Source organism: Echeneis naucrates, chromosome 2 (assembly GCF_900963305.1).
Source record: "Echeneis naucrates chromosome 2, fEcheNa1.1, whole genome shotgun sequence".
In the NCBI taxonomy this organism is placed as follows: Eukaryota; Metazoa; Chordata; class Actinopteri; order Carangiformes; family Echeneidae; genus Echeneis; species Echeneis naucrates.
Window position 1 is genome coordinate 6,392,958 of NC_042512.1, and position 14,700 is coordinate 6,407,657.

General features: G+C 42.9%; 1 protein-coding gene and 7 non-coding genes across 8 annotated transcripts in view; 5 read left to right on the forward strand and 3 right to left on the reverse strand.

Moving 5' to 3' along the window:
- The window catches only part of LOC115051719 (NACHT, LRR and PYD domains-containing protein 3-like), a 318,526-nt gene that overhangs the window by 263,595 nt on the left and 40,231 nt on the right, over window positions 1-14,700 (reverse strand). The gene's annotated exons all lie outside the window — the stretch shown is intronic.
- trnaf-gaa (transfer RNA phenylalanine (anticodon GAA)) lies at window positions 1,711-1,783 on the reverse strand. The gene has a single exon. It is a non-coding gene; the product is annotated as a tRNA-Phe (tRNA).
- Window positions 3,181-3,253, forward strand: trnar-ccu (transfer RNA arginine (anticodon CCU)). Its single transcript has one exon. It is a non-coding gene; the product is annotated as a tRNA-Arg (tRNA).
- trnac-gca (transfer RNA cysteine (anticodon GCA)) lies at window positions 6,722-6,793 on the forward strand. The gene has a single exon. It is a non-coding gene; the product is annotated as a tRNA-Cys (tRNA).
- Window positions 8,070-8,260, reverse strand: LOC115058503 (U2 spliceosomal RNA). Its single transcript, XR_003842097.1, has one exon. It is a non-coding gene; the product is annotated as a U2 spliceosomal RNA (small nuclear RNA).
- trnan-guu (transfer RNA asparagine (anticodon GUU)) lies at window positions 9,859-9,932 on the forward strand. The gene has a single exon. It is a non-coding gene; the product is annotated as a tRNA-Asn (tRNA).
- On the forward strand, window positions 10,182-10,254 carry trnaa-agc (transfer RNA alanine (anticodon AGC)). The gene has a single exon. It is a non-coding gene; the product is annotated as a tRNA-Ala (tRNA).
- Window positions 11,355-11,428, forward strand: trnat-cgu (transfer RNA threonine (anticodon CGU)). Its single transcript has one exon. It is a non-coding gene; the product is annotated as a tRNA-Thr (tRNA).

Consider the following 14,700-nt stretch of genomic DNA (forward strand, 5'->3'; position numbering starts at 1 on the left):
TATGTTTAAACCAAATCAATTAAACGGCTTTGCTTTGTTCTGACACCCAAACATTTGGACACAACTTTCTGACGGGCTGTCATTAGTCTTACTAAAGTTTTCCGAGCGTGAAAAGCGGTTAATCACCAAATTTCCTTCTGCTGAACAAAGCTGTAATAAAGGAAGTGATGAGCAGGAACTCCACTGAGAGTGAAGCACTGCAGGATGTCTTGTAGCCAACAACAGAAGTGCCACTGCACCACTCTGCTGTAAACCACCCCAGATGGGACTCGAACCCACAATCCCTGGCTTAGGAGTCCAGTGCCTTATCCATTATAATATATAAACAGCTCCAGTTGCTTCTGTTGGCAGAACTCAAAGGTATCTGGCAGGACCATGATTGCCTTTTGAGCTTCATTAACAGAGTGCACTCTACTGTGGAGGTCATGACAAAAAAGTGGGAGGAGTCTTTGATCTCTGTGATGTCATTAGAACCTTTGTGACATCACAGAATCAGCATCTCCTTTGATGGTTACTGATGTAACAGGAAAAGGTCAGATCCTGATATAATCTTGTGAATCCACAAGTATGCCTTTCTTTGTTTGTGTACCAACTGCCTGAGCTCTGGTTCTAACTTTGTTTTGATGAACCTCATTATTTACACACAGCACATTCAGGACATTAATGTGACAGTTTATTATATGCTAAAGAAACTTTGGTAAGAGTCATGATGGTCAGCCACATATGTTGGGGGTATTTTCAGATCCAAAATACATCCCTGTACATCAGAGTGGTGCTGTGGCTTAGTTGGTCAAAGCGCCGGTCTAGTTCAAATCCCCGCAGTGCCTCATTGATGAAGTTTAAGGTTGTTGAGTTAAACTCATGTAACTTCCTCAGCATAAGTTCCATTAAAAAGACACAGCACTCTCTCTGACCAGTCAGTTAACTGTCACAGTCTTCATGTCTCCCTTTGGAGCAGCCTGAAGTTTTGTGGAAGATATGAAACCAAACCAGAAACTATCCAACAAAAACATCTGAGTAGAGTGCTGTGGATTTGAGCCGGTAACAGGCTGAATGATTTCAATGCAGATAAAGGTTGCGTATGTTGGCTGGTTAAAGCAGCCTGTGTTTAAATTCCAGCAGTTCCTTGTTGCTAAAGTCAGATGTTGTAGAAACAAACTATTTTGGGGTTTTCATCAGCTGTAGGTTACAACGATCAATATTATAGATATGATAGACAACATTCTCCATGTTGAATGTGTTAAACAATGTGTGAGTGTTGTTGTGGGTTTGTATCTACTGCTTCTCACTCTGGGTGCCATAAATTTTTCTCGTTGGTCAGATTATGAGACTGACGTGCTGCCTGCTGCACCAACGAGGCCTGGAACCCAGAGTAAGTAAAAGAGTGAGATGGAGGAGAGCTGTCAGTGTTTCAGTATAAACATACATCATCCAGCCCTGACCACTGTTGTATCCAGGCAGAGCTGACTGACTTTCCAATGAACCCTGTAGATCTCAGGCTGATGGTGCCAAAAGGACCACATCATCTGAAAAATCCTGCGATCTTCCACAAGAAAATGGCGTCTTTGACAGCCTTTTGGACACAAAACCAGTCAGTGTGACACATCCACCCTCACAATATTTCATGGTGTGGTTGAAAGAGGAGGGAGAATATTGGAAATGTAGGTCAAAAAGACCTGAATTTGAGTCACACTCAGGTACCACCTTTGATGCCGAAACCCGGGATTGAACCAGGGACCTTTAGATCTTCAGTCTAACGCGCTCCCAACTGAGCTATTTCGGCCGGATGGCTCCACTTCTGCCGGATGTTCTGCGACAGTTCTGCTTGTTTTTGCCCATTAACACTGCTCTTTAACCCTCCTGTCATTTTCACCCCCCGCCCCCCCTTCCAAACCTTGGTTGGGATTTCAATTAAAACGATCACAAGTTTTAAATTGATGTCTTCTTAGACGTTAGATGACTTCAATTACAGAATCTATTGATTCACTCCAATCAGAGACACTGATGAATTCTTTGTGTTTCTCTGTTCTGGTCCTGGTTGGAATTTGGACAAAAAGATGAGGAATGCCAATCCGTCTTTTCTTTGAATCAGCTTTTACCTGCAGAATCTGGACAGAGGAACAGTGTTTTAGTGGTTGGTGCTGGTTGGTACAAATATACTAATATAATATATATATATTAGTAAATGGCAGAGAGAGAGATGACCTGCATAAAGAGACTGGAGCCTGAATACAGTTCCTTGGTCACCATATCACATACATCTTCACTGAAATAATGACACCTGTGTCACCTGTGAGACAGCTCAAAGCTGTGTCCAAAGGTTTGGAGGAGTGAATGGCAGAAAGATGTCTTTGAAGCCATTTGGACACACAACCAGTCAGCGTGCAGCATTCAACCTCACAATATTTCATGTGGTTGTGGTGTGGTTGAAAGTCGAGGCAGAATATTGGAAAAGTAGGTCAAAACAACCTGAGTTGGAAACTCAGGCAAGGTCCACCTCTGATGCTGAAACCCGGGATCAAACCAGGGACTTTTTGATCTTCAAAACATCAGTTTTAGATTTAATTAAACAATTCAATGTTGCACTCATTCATGCACTATGTAATGTTGAAAAGGCACATAAAATGGGAATTTGACTGTTTCATAATGAAGGAGTTAGGACTATATTGCCAATATCTTCCCAAAGTTTGTCTCCTGTGAAAAGCTGTCACCACATTTCCATCTGCTCAACACAGCAACAACCACTTTGTCTTGTCCAGAAACTGCAAGCAAAATTATTATACAAACAAACAAATTTCGAGATCATTCAAGAAGGACTTGAAGAAGCCTAGTCAAGAGTTAGACTCCTGTTTATATTCCTGCGTTCTCAAATGGACACAATGATATTTACCATTTCTTCATCTTCAGCCTGAGTATCAACTGCAGCTACAGAAGAGGAAGTAGAAGGCAGAGAGCTGGACGCCAGTGTGGATGTGCTGGGGGCATGAAGGACCTCCAGCACTGTGGGATCATCTTCCTCCATGTCATCCTCCACATCATGCTCCTCAATGAGGAGGTGAATCAGGGTGCACATCCTGCAGCACCTGGCATTCACGGCATTCTCACACGACATGTTGATGTTAGCACAGTTTTGCTGTTTGCTTTTCCTCTACATTGGTTTCACCAGAAACATTAACATGTGCCCCAGTGGCCTAATGGATAAGGCACTGGCCTCCTAAGCCAGGGATTGTGGGTTTGAGTCCCATCTGGGGTGGTTTACAGCAGAGTGGTGCAGCGGAAGTGTGCTGGGCCCATAACCCAGAGGTCGATGGATCGAAACCATCCTCTGCTAACAGCTCTTTAGCAACAGCTAGTTGTTCACTATCCAGTCAGCATTGGTGGTTCAGTGGTAGAATTCCCGGCCAATGCAATGGCCACTGCTCTCCATGAAAAGCAGCAGTCAGCTGGATACAACCTCCTGGATACAACAGTGGACATATATGTATAACATATGTTCACATGTTCATATGTATGTACCACTGGCATGTGGTAGTGTGGCCAAGCAGTCCAAGGCGCTGGATTTAGGCTCCGGTCTCTTCAGAGGCGTGGGTTTGAATCCCACCACTGCCAAGCTTTGCACTCTACAGTATAATCTTGAAGTGTTTATTTAAATCTAAAGCTCTTATGAATATAGTGTTCCACCAGTGGCTACCATCACTTTGAGTTACTGAAGTGGGGACCGACATCTGAGCTAAAGATACAAATAAAATAATCTAAATCTGCTTTTATTAGCAGAGTATTAGCGGTGCGACTGCTCTTGTTCTTTCTGTAGCTAAAAGCGTTAGGGAGTTGAAACCCAGCAAAACATATCAAATGAGAATAATAAAGATTTGAAGAAGGAATGAAAATCAAAGTGATGAACTGTGGATGGCAGCCTGCTGTTGATCTGACTGAACAGCGATGCAGAAACCTTTACCTTGTTGTTTCTCCGACTAGACATTGCGATAAACCCAATGAAGACATAGTGGAACAGGCAATCAATGCAAGAGTGTTGTGGACTTGGCCAAGTTTTCCCTCAGATGGCACATGAGCACAGTCTCGACGCTCGGGTGACTTACTTTCCAAAACTAATAAGATGGCGCATGATGCTGAAGTACTTCTTCAAGAAGAAGATATTTACTCTTCAGCGTGGCATTGTTAAGATTGTAATGACACCATTTTCCAACATAACCAACCATGGATCAGCTAGCTGTTGCTAATAGGCTGTTAGCACACCATGGCTTGGGGGGGGGCAGTGCCTTATCCATTAGGCCACTGGGGCAGATGTGACAATACGTGAAAAGACATGGCAAAATATGTGTTGAAAACATGGTGGAGCAGGTGAAAACATGTAGTGGACTTAGTTGTGTCTATCCTCAGCTGGGACTTGAACATAATCTCAACACTCAAGTGAGTTGATTTTGGAAACTGGTCTGACCAGACTGGAGCTGGTTAACTGACATGTCAACTTTTCAATAGATCGAAGGATGCAGACTGGGTACTCGGCACTAAAACAACAGTTGAAATCTGCTTTACTTCCACTGCAGAGGAAAACAGCTGGGAGTTAAAACAAGCAAGGTTAATACTGAAGTTTGTTTTCAAGACTGAAGATCTTCCCTCTTCAGCTAGTGCAGCCTCAGTATGGCATTGTTACTATTGTCATGATGGCAAACATGCGATGAAATCATGGTGGAATGGGTGCGGTGTGCAGCATCCAAACTCGAATCCCATCACTGCCAATTACCCCAGCAGTGCTTCACTCTCAGTGGACTTCCTGCTCATCATTAAAGCAAACTGATGAAAACCATCACTTCCTGTATTACAACTTTTACCTGCTGTATCTGGTCAAGAGAAACAGTCATTTAGTGGTCGGTGCTGTTTTCAGCAGATAATTTAATGGCATTCAAAATGTTACACACCACATTTATCATCCAGTGAGACTTTCTCTGAGGGGGACAACTTTTAGTCTCCATCTGATGTTCTTTCCTCAGTTCTCAGTCTTTTCAAAGAAACTTCATTCCTCATAACTTCTTCGAAGAGAATGTCTTCTAACATTTCTCCAAATAGTAAGTGATTTTCCCATTTTAATGAACAACATCCAGTTCTAACTGGTTGATGTATTGTTGCCACCAGGGTGAAAACCAGGAATCCTTTCCGCTAGCCCATATGGGACACATGTTGTCACACATATTGTCACCCTTTAGGCTGCTTAACACAATCATCAGGCCAGGATAGACATTCTCTGATTGAGGCAGACTCTGGTCACAGCATGCTGGAGACACAGGACACAGGCACAGCAAAACCAGAAAGGAGGAATGCCCACTGCCAAGAGGTAAACAGCCGCCTGGGTGAAATTAGGAATTAGAATTATCTATCCAGTCAGAATTATCCTCAACGTCAGCTGGTTAGAGCGTGGTGCTAATAACACCACAGTCATGGATTTGATCCCCATACTGTGATAAATGAGTGTGGCAGACTTTGTGTTTACATCTGAATCACATGTGATTTTGGAAATTCTTTGAAGCAGCTTCAAAGGAGGAGTTTCATTCTGTGAGTACTGTGACATCATCAGGTGATGTATCAAAGGCAGCAGCTCTTCAGACTCACATCACAATAAGTTTTGTGTCTTATATGGCAGCGAGAGGTCCCGGGTTCAAATCCCGGACGAGCCCTTCACATAATATGTCCAATAATCTGCACCCCTGTTCAACTATTGTAAGTATAGTATTAGGCAGAATGTTAGATATCTACAATTAAGGAAGGAAAGTCTGACCCAAATACACAAAGAAAAAAGGCAAGGTTGTGGGTTCACAAGATTATATCAGGGTCTGACCTTTTCCTGTTGCATTAAAGGAGATGCTGATTCTGTGATGTCACAAAGGTTCTAATGACATCACAGAGATCAAAGACTCCTCCCATTTTTTTCTCATGACCTCCACAATAGAGTGCACTCTGTTAATGAAGCTCCAAAGACAAACGTAGTGTGTCACTTCCTTGAAGGTTTGAATGATGTGTGAGTCTGAAGAGCTGCTGCTTTGATCCATGTAACAGTGTATCTTTCATCCAAAGTCACAACTTTGAGAAGTTAGACAATGTGAGACGTGGCATTATTGCAGTGAAACGGGTGAAGTTATGTGGTAGTGTGGCCGAGCGGTCCAAGGCGCTGGCTTTAGGTTCCAGTCTCTTCAGAGGTGTGGGTTTGACTCCCACCACTGCCAGTTGTCCAAGCTGTGCGGTACAATCAATAAGAGTTTAGTTAAATCTAAAACTGTTATGAATGACAGATTTAGAGTCCAGAGTGCTCATGATGACACCATGGAAGCACATGTAGCTGTGTGAAGTTTGATGTCTGTGTTACTTGAAGTATCCTGACAAGACACTTGTCACAGTGAAGACACCAGCTGAAGCTGTAACATAATCTTCGATCAGTGTCAACAGTGTGGCCTTTGTGTCCTTTTAATTACATTTAGCGACTGTTCCTGGAGTTAATGGAGACTTTTGTGGAGGAACTGACAGGAAAGCGCACATCACTCTGCAGCTATCAACAGCAGATGCTGCAGTGAGCCCCGTCCCAAAGCCCTCACCTGTTCAGTATATTTATGAAACATTTCAGAAGTCTCAGTCTGACCCCTGTGGTTCATACTTTACAGTATGTTTTCAGTCAGACCTGCTGATCTGCAGTGATGGGCTGTGTGTGTTTATGGGGGGTGTAGCTCAGTGGTAGAGCATTTGACTGCAGATTAAGAGGTCCCCAATTCAAATCTGGGTGCCCCCTGCCACCACCATGAAACTACATGCTTTCATACGCAAGCACAAAGAAAAAGAAAAATCTTGCCTTTGTCTTTTTCTGTTTGTTCCCAACAGTGCCCATTAGTTTAAAATATAGAAAACCTAAAGTAGGATTTGATTCCATAACAGCAGGACAAAGTGTGTCATTAATCTTCTGGATTCGACAGACTGAGTTCATGTTCTGATAGATTTATTTTACAGCTGTAGTAACAATAAATCTCCAGCAGGTGGAAGTATTGCTGCTCAGATGTCATGTACACTGTGGGACACACAATACTCACAGAGGACTTTATTGTGCTGCAGGGAGATGTATAAAAAGCTCCAGTTCTACAGTCAGAAGATGTTCAGTCTGAAGGTGGATGAGTTCTGACTGCAGAAGAAAGTTTCAGAGCGTCTTCCAATGGCTGATTATTGATCAGCGATCAGATTATCAGTCAAATATGCTGCTTTCTGGGTCTTAACATTAATAATAAGAACAAGTGTTTACAAAAAATGCAGTTGAGGTTGATGGTAAAGTGGTTTGTTTTAATGTAGGACTCTGCATCTACCTGAACATGTTTGACTGCAGATGTGCATTTTCATTTGGACCCCAGGAAGAGTAGCTGCTGCCTCATTTGTGAAACATTCATTCATACGCGAGGACATCACGAATATTGTTGGAATAGAAAATCTTATTTTTTCTGTGTGTGCTCCTGAGAAAGAGGCTCAAATCCAAACCCAGGAGACAGAAGTTGAGTGAGTCAGTGAGGAAGAAGCTGCTCGTTCTCCTTCAACAGTTTGATCTGAGGAAAAGTCACTTCCTCTTTTCAGGAATCAACTTCTACCATCTGTCCACTAGATGGAGATAACTGAGCATCAACTGAGAACTGAGTTCTTCATCATCTGGAAACAGACAGCATTGTTTTCTTCAGCTGGAGCTCTTTGTTCAAATCTACATTGAGATTCAGAGCCAAATGTTTTTCCTTTCCTGGGTTTACTTCATCATTTCAGTCACTCTGTGGATTCAGCTGACAAATGCAAAATACAACCAACATTTAAACGATGACGTGTTGAAACAAAACTTTATTGATTCAGTCTGGTCAGCAGAATATAACCTGATGAAATCAGCAACATTAAACTGATGTTTCTACATGAATGCATCACTGATTCTAAAACCATAAACTGAACATGAACACTCTGTACACTCAGCGTTACACACATGAAGACAACATCATGTGTTTAAGGTGATGTTGAGCTGAACAGGACTTGTATTGAACACACAGAGGGAGTGCACCGTTCCTGGAGATACTGCAATACCAGGTCGATGCGTGGAGTGGACGGAGCAAGCCCCTATTCCATCTCCCTGTTCCAAAAATCTATTTAATATATGGTCCCCGGGTAGGGGACGTATCAGATATTAAACTGATAAGAACAGATACTACACTTGATCTTAGCCAAAAGGCCGAGAAGCGATACCGCTCAGCTGTCGGAGGTAACGGAGTGTTTCTCCGCACCGACCCGCTCAGTGAGGGGTCAGAGTCGGCTTCAGTAACAACATCACTCCGAGAGAGAGACACAAACAGAAGACATGAAGAAACGAAGGAGGGATCAGAAAACAACCACAGACATGTTATTTTCACAAAGTTACGTTGTAGAGCAAAGAAAACGTCTCTTCTTGGTCACCTGTAAAACTTCATATCTATGTCAATTTACCAGCTGAATATTATTGTGAAAACATCAGTTTGTCCTCTCATGTGATTGGCCTCATGGTGTGTCCATCAAAATAACCCCCCTGTCTGCACGGATTCTCTGAAGATTCGGCTCTCCTCGACTGGACTCGGCTTTTTTCGACCGAAGAGAGAATACTAAAATGAAAGAGTAACTTTGTCGTCCACAGAATAAAACCACAAATTACATATTTAAAATAGCATTCAAAGTGCTTTAACCCAACATTAGCTTAATGCTTACATGCAATAGAAAACGCCATAGACCGGCTAACGGGACTATCATCCGTACCGCGATCATTTTAAAGAGTCACTGAACTTATTTCAACTCAAACATTAAAGTGTTTCTAAAGTAACACGGGACAAATGTAACACTCAGAATCGGATGAATGTAAACGCACTAAATGACGTCACCACTTTCAGTAAGAACAGAACAGAACAGAGAAAAATCTGGTGACTACGTCACATTTCCACTAAGTTATTGCCGGAAAATTTGTCATAGCGGACGACATTCAGATTATGAGACTGACGCGCTGCCTACTGCGCCAACGAGGCCTGAAGGACTGTGAGACCTCAGACCTGTCAGGAGCTCCCCGTACAACACGGGCTGAACCAGCCACACACCGGGCAGGCCGGCATGATGCACACTGTTGGGTTCTCATATCAAGCATGAGCGTTTTGGAAATGTACAATTTCCTCCTTTTTTTAAAGGGAGAACATACAAGCAGCACAGAAGTGCAAAGCTCTGGAATAAATCTTATTTTAGCCACTCTCCCTTTTTTCAGAGGCTGTTTGAATCAACACATGATGATTAACACACATCCATGTTAAACATGACAATCTTTTCTCTTTTTGATTCCCCATTCTTCATTGACACATCTCTCTGCACAGTTACAATTATAGTTTCAATCAGACTGTATTAGCTGTTTATTGGTTTGCTGGCTGTTTGCTGCACTGTTAAAAAGGAGACTTGACTTTACAAAGTGAAAACATAAACCCCCCCAAAACTGTTGTATTTTGAAGTGTTCCTTTCTAGAAGGGTGACCTGACTTTGAGATTAATGCTTTAAAATGCAGGCACTGGATGTTTAAAAGGAAACTTTCTTACAAATGAACAGCAAGCTTGTACTCAGGTGATTTCTGAACACAGAAATAACACAACCAGCCAACCTCACACAGCTCCATACAATAAGAGTTAGCTCCCCTGACAACTGCAAGGCAACAGCTGGGCTTGTCCAGGATTTGAACTCTGAGTATCCAGTTCCAGAACAGCAGACAGTAGTTGGCTCAATCAACATTTAGGATAATTCTAGCTGGAACTGCAGACTGGAACATGGAGAAGTCAATGTGTCTCTGTGGCGCAATCGGTCAGCGCGTTCGGCTGTTAACCGAAAGGATGGTGGTTCGAGCCCACCCAGGGATGTTCTTCGTTTTTAAGCTGATTACAACCACTACATGTTGATGTAGTCTTTCCTCGACAACAGGCTGAAAAAAAGAAGTAGATAACCAGAGACCAAACTCCTCAACATGAAGTTGTGTGTGTGTGTGCATGTGAATTCGTGCACATGAGTGGCAATTGAATTATTTTGAACTCTCTTGAAATAGCTTTGAAACCTGTGGATGTTGTTAAAGCGGCCTTTTCTCAAAGCTTAGCTTACATGCTAGCACGGCAGGGGAATTAGCTCAAATGGTAGAGCGCTCGCTTAGCATGTGAGAGGTAGTGGGATCGATGCCCACATTCTCCACAAGACTTTAGCTCTTTGGAGATACAGCAACAAGTGAACTAATCACAGCAAGTCGTTGGTTTTTTTGTATGGATTCATGGCAGAGGTTACAAAATTAAGGAGTTCAAGGAGGTCAGTGGATCAGTTTCTCTTGTCCAGAGATTGCAATGATAATTTTGTGGTTCATGGTGTTGATGCAGAGACAGAACTTCACAACTCTCTGACAGAGAAGCTGGATGCTGCTGTTGTGCATTTAAACTGGAAAATAGTGAGATGACACCTGTTGTGTCATTCTTTATACTTGTCTATGCAGAGCGGTGAAATGGTCCATAGACGTCTAAAATATCATCGAAGAATTTTAAAGGAACTGAGGTTCTAGTCCCAACCACTAAATTCTCACTATTAACTAAAGCTGTGCCCCGTATATGGCTCGAAGTCATGACCTTCAGATTATGAGACTGACGCGCTGCTTACTGCACCAAATAACCCAAGTAACCCAAGTAGGAAAGTTCCTTATTGACAGCATTGTTGCGCTTTGCTACATCTGAGCTAAAGATACAAATAAACTAATATAAATTGGCTTTTATTTTGAAATGCTTGTGTGGTGCGACTGCTCTTATTCTTTCTGTAGCTTAAAGCGTTAACGAGTTGAAACGCAGCAAAACATATTAAATGATAAAAGTAAAAATACAAATACAGTAAAAAATTGGATGGTCCATGGTGTAATTGTTAGCACTCTAAATCTGTCATTCATAACAGTTTTAGATTTAATTAAACAATTCAAGATTGTTGTGTGTGTTTTAATGAAAAATCTGCATAAAATGGGAATATGATTGCTTGACAATCAAGGGTTAGGACTGAAAACTCTAAAGCCTGTGGCTCCCTGTGGTAGAAATGGACAGCAGTTGTTGGACTAAAGATAACTCAGCTGTTACTGAATCATCTGTACAGGCTGACTGAGTACAGCTGAGTTAGATGTAACAAACTTAAGTTTCCAAGGAGGACTCTGCTATTCGTGTTTATTAAATGTTGTTTAAGAACAGTTGAGTAGAGTGCTGTGGATGTGAGATGTTGTAGTGTATGATCAATCTGATCCTCTGCATATACATGTACTTCAGAGTGGTGCGGTGGCTTAGCTGGTCAAAGCACCTGTCTCGTAAACAGGATATCCTGGGTTCAAATCCCAGCAGTGCCTCATTCATAATGTAACATGTTGTAGATAGGAAACACTGATACATGGGAAGTGCATGTTCTACCACTGAGCTGCATGGTCTGGCAGCATTAGCTAACCAGATAGCTTCTGAGCTCCTGCAACACTGATCTGTCTGATGAAGCCTTTTGGATGAGATGAGGACATTGATGATGCTGCTGAATTTAGGTCACCTGCACTTATGTCAACAGTCAGAGCTCCATACACAATAAGAGTACTGAAGAAAAATACTTTAAACATGAGCTCTGTGTCACATTCATGCAGCTTGTGTAGAAACAGTTCATTCCATCAGAATGAACCTTCACCTGTTAAGGTAACAGTTTGGTAACAGTCAAAGCTCCGTACACAACAACAGTCCTGCTTCTGTTTACCAAAAGCCTCCAAAGCCCACCCAGAGACCTGCTGTGTTTAGTTCACTTGTTGCTGTATCTCCAAAGAGCTGAAGTCTTGTGGAGAATGTGGGCATCGATCACAACAAGAAGGTGCCCTGTCCTTTGAGGAGGAAACTATCCAGGCTGGAAAATGTTGAGTCACGGGAGCTTTCCTACCTGTGGTTGTTGTGGCCGAGTGGTTAATGCGATGGACTAGAAAGCCATTGGGGTTTCCCCGCGCAGGTTTGAATCCTGCCAACAATGTTTACTTCCTTTTATGGACCAAGTTTCCCATTTGGGGAGAGACACAGCTGAGTGCTGTTGTTAGGACTCATCTAAGAGGAGGAGAGCACTCACTGGTGCTCAGTTATCATTATCAAGGCCGGTGATAGGGACACACCTTTAGTTCCACTTCCAGGTCATGGAAGCAATAATGAGAAGTCATTTCTACTGTCTGCTGTGCTGAAATAGCTCATTTGGGGGAGCGAACAAAAGGACCCACAACAGCTGCTGAAACCCAGGATTGAAACAGGGACCTTTAAATCTTTCATGTAACGCTCTCCCAAACAGGCAGGATCTCTGTGAGACACAAAAGGAGCAACATTTAGGATAATTATAGATTATTATAGAGCCCACACTTTAAGAACGGCGGCCCTATAAGCATCCAACAGCATCACTGAGTCAGGAGCAGCACAGTGACAACTGCACACATTACTGGAGAAAGTGATAAATGACATTCTCCATCTATTTGAGTCAGTGAGGAAACATGTGAAGAGAAGAAGCTGCTCGTTCTCCTTCAACAGTTTGATCTGAGGAAAAGTCACTTCCTCTTTTCAGGAATCAACTTCGACCATCTGTCCACTAGATGGAGATAACTGAGCATCAACTTAAAGATCCTCCGGTCTTCCATGTGTGAACTATAATACCAGTGAATTAAACAAAATACGTCCCTGGGTGGACTCGAACCACCATCCTTTCAGTTAACAGCCGAACGCTGTTTGCACCACAGAGACATGATGACCAGCTCCTGTTACAGCCTAAAACCATAAACTGAACATGAATCCAGCACTCAGCGTTACAGCAGCACACCTCTGTTACTGTGGAACTCTGTCTCTTTTCTACTTTATTATAGATGACAGAAAAAAACTCCAGATAAGAAGCAGCTGTACATGCAGGGACTAGTTCTCCTGCTCAGGTATCGTCTCTCAGGGCGTCATGTGTTGTCTTTGTGTGTTTTTGTGTCCGATGCTTCACAGCACACAGGCCAAAGTACGTGCTGGCCTTCATGGCTCACATGTACAGATGAGTTACCTCAATGTAAGTATCATAGGTACAGCACACAGCTGAAACATTTACTGTTCAGGGTGGAATACGGCACCTCGCTCAGTGCTTGTCCAGGCAAGAAAAGGTTTAGCTGCCAGCTTGTTATATCAACAATGTGTCACATTCTAAAGCAATGCACTGCTGGGACTTGAACCCAGGAGCTCTTGTATACTAGACAGACACTTTGACCAGCTAAGCCACAGAACCACTATGAAGTACATGTATATACAGAGGATCTGGTGATGGAAGTGTAATGTGTATACTGCAGCTGAGGTTGATGGTAAAGTGGTTTGTTTTAATGTAGGACTCTGCATCTACCTGAACCTGTTTGACTGCAGATGTGCATTTTTATTTGGACCCCAGGAAGAGTAGCTGCTGCCTCAGTGACAGCTAACGGGGATCCTAACAAGAGATAAACAATAAACAGACATTTCCAATCATCATCAGAACAGATAAAAAACTTCGACCATTATGACACGGACCACTTAAGTTGGTGACAGATAGAACATCATGTTACTTGATGTTACTTCATTACATTTGAAAATTGTAAGCTTGGTGTATTTCATTGGCATTTTTTGGGGGGCAGGTGGGACTTGAAAATGAATCCTTGTCAGAAATGATTGAGCAATAAAGAACAACGATAAACGAGGGGAGAGGGGTGAACAACATTAATGGGCTGGAAAACTGTATCTGTCATAGAAGAAGACATTCATAAAGAGTTAAAGCAAATTCATTCAAAATGTCATATGAGGGGCTCGTTCAGGATTTGAAACTGGGAACTCTTGCACCCTGAGTGGGAATCATACCCGTACACCAACAAGCCCTGGAAGGAGGAAATGTTGATAGTGTCCATGGTTTTGCACATCTCAATTGTCATCCAACACATTTTGTTGTTTATGTCTTTATTGCTCACTGCTACAGTTAGTAAAATATAAAACACATGAATTCTATTTTAATCTGTTCATTTTAAATTCCTGATCTGGTGGCAGCTGCAGCTTTTTTCTAATGTTAAAATGAATGAAGTCAGATTTTGTTGATGTCTGGTCCTCTGCTCCAGGTGGAGAGTCCTTCAGTTTGTGGAGGATTTCAGTGTGAATAAAGGATGAGGCCGTGTTGTGTGTGTGTATATATACATATATATAGTGGCAGCATAAAGACTGAGTCCCGCTGTCTTACTCAGGCTGAACTACAGCGTCTATTCACGGGGGCTTTGACCTGCTCCGTGTCCGACCTGGGCCGGTGCACCCCTCCTTAGACGACCTGGTGATCCCGGGCTCCCCCCGGAGCACCATATCGATACCGAACTTAGTGCGGACACCCGATCGACATAGTCCGCTGCAGCCCAGAGCTCCTGAGCTCAAACGCTCCTCCAGCCTCAGCCTCCCGGTAACTTGGATTACAGGCGCGCGCCACCGCACCCGGCGAGGGACACACTTCCTGATCGGACTTTTAGCCTTTATGGCAATGACGTCACAAAAGGCAGCAGCGCTTCAGACTCACACGTCACTTCAAACCTTTGAGGAAGTGACACACAACTGTGAGGAGCACACGTGTTTACCGACA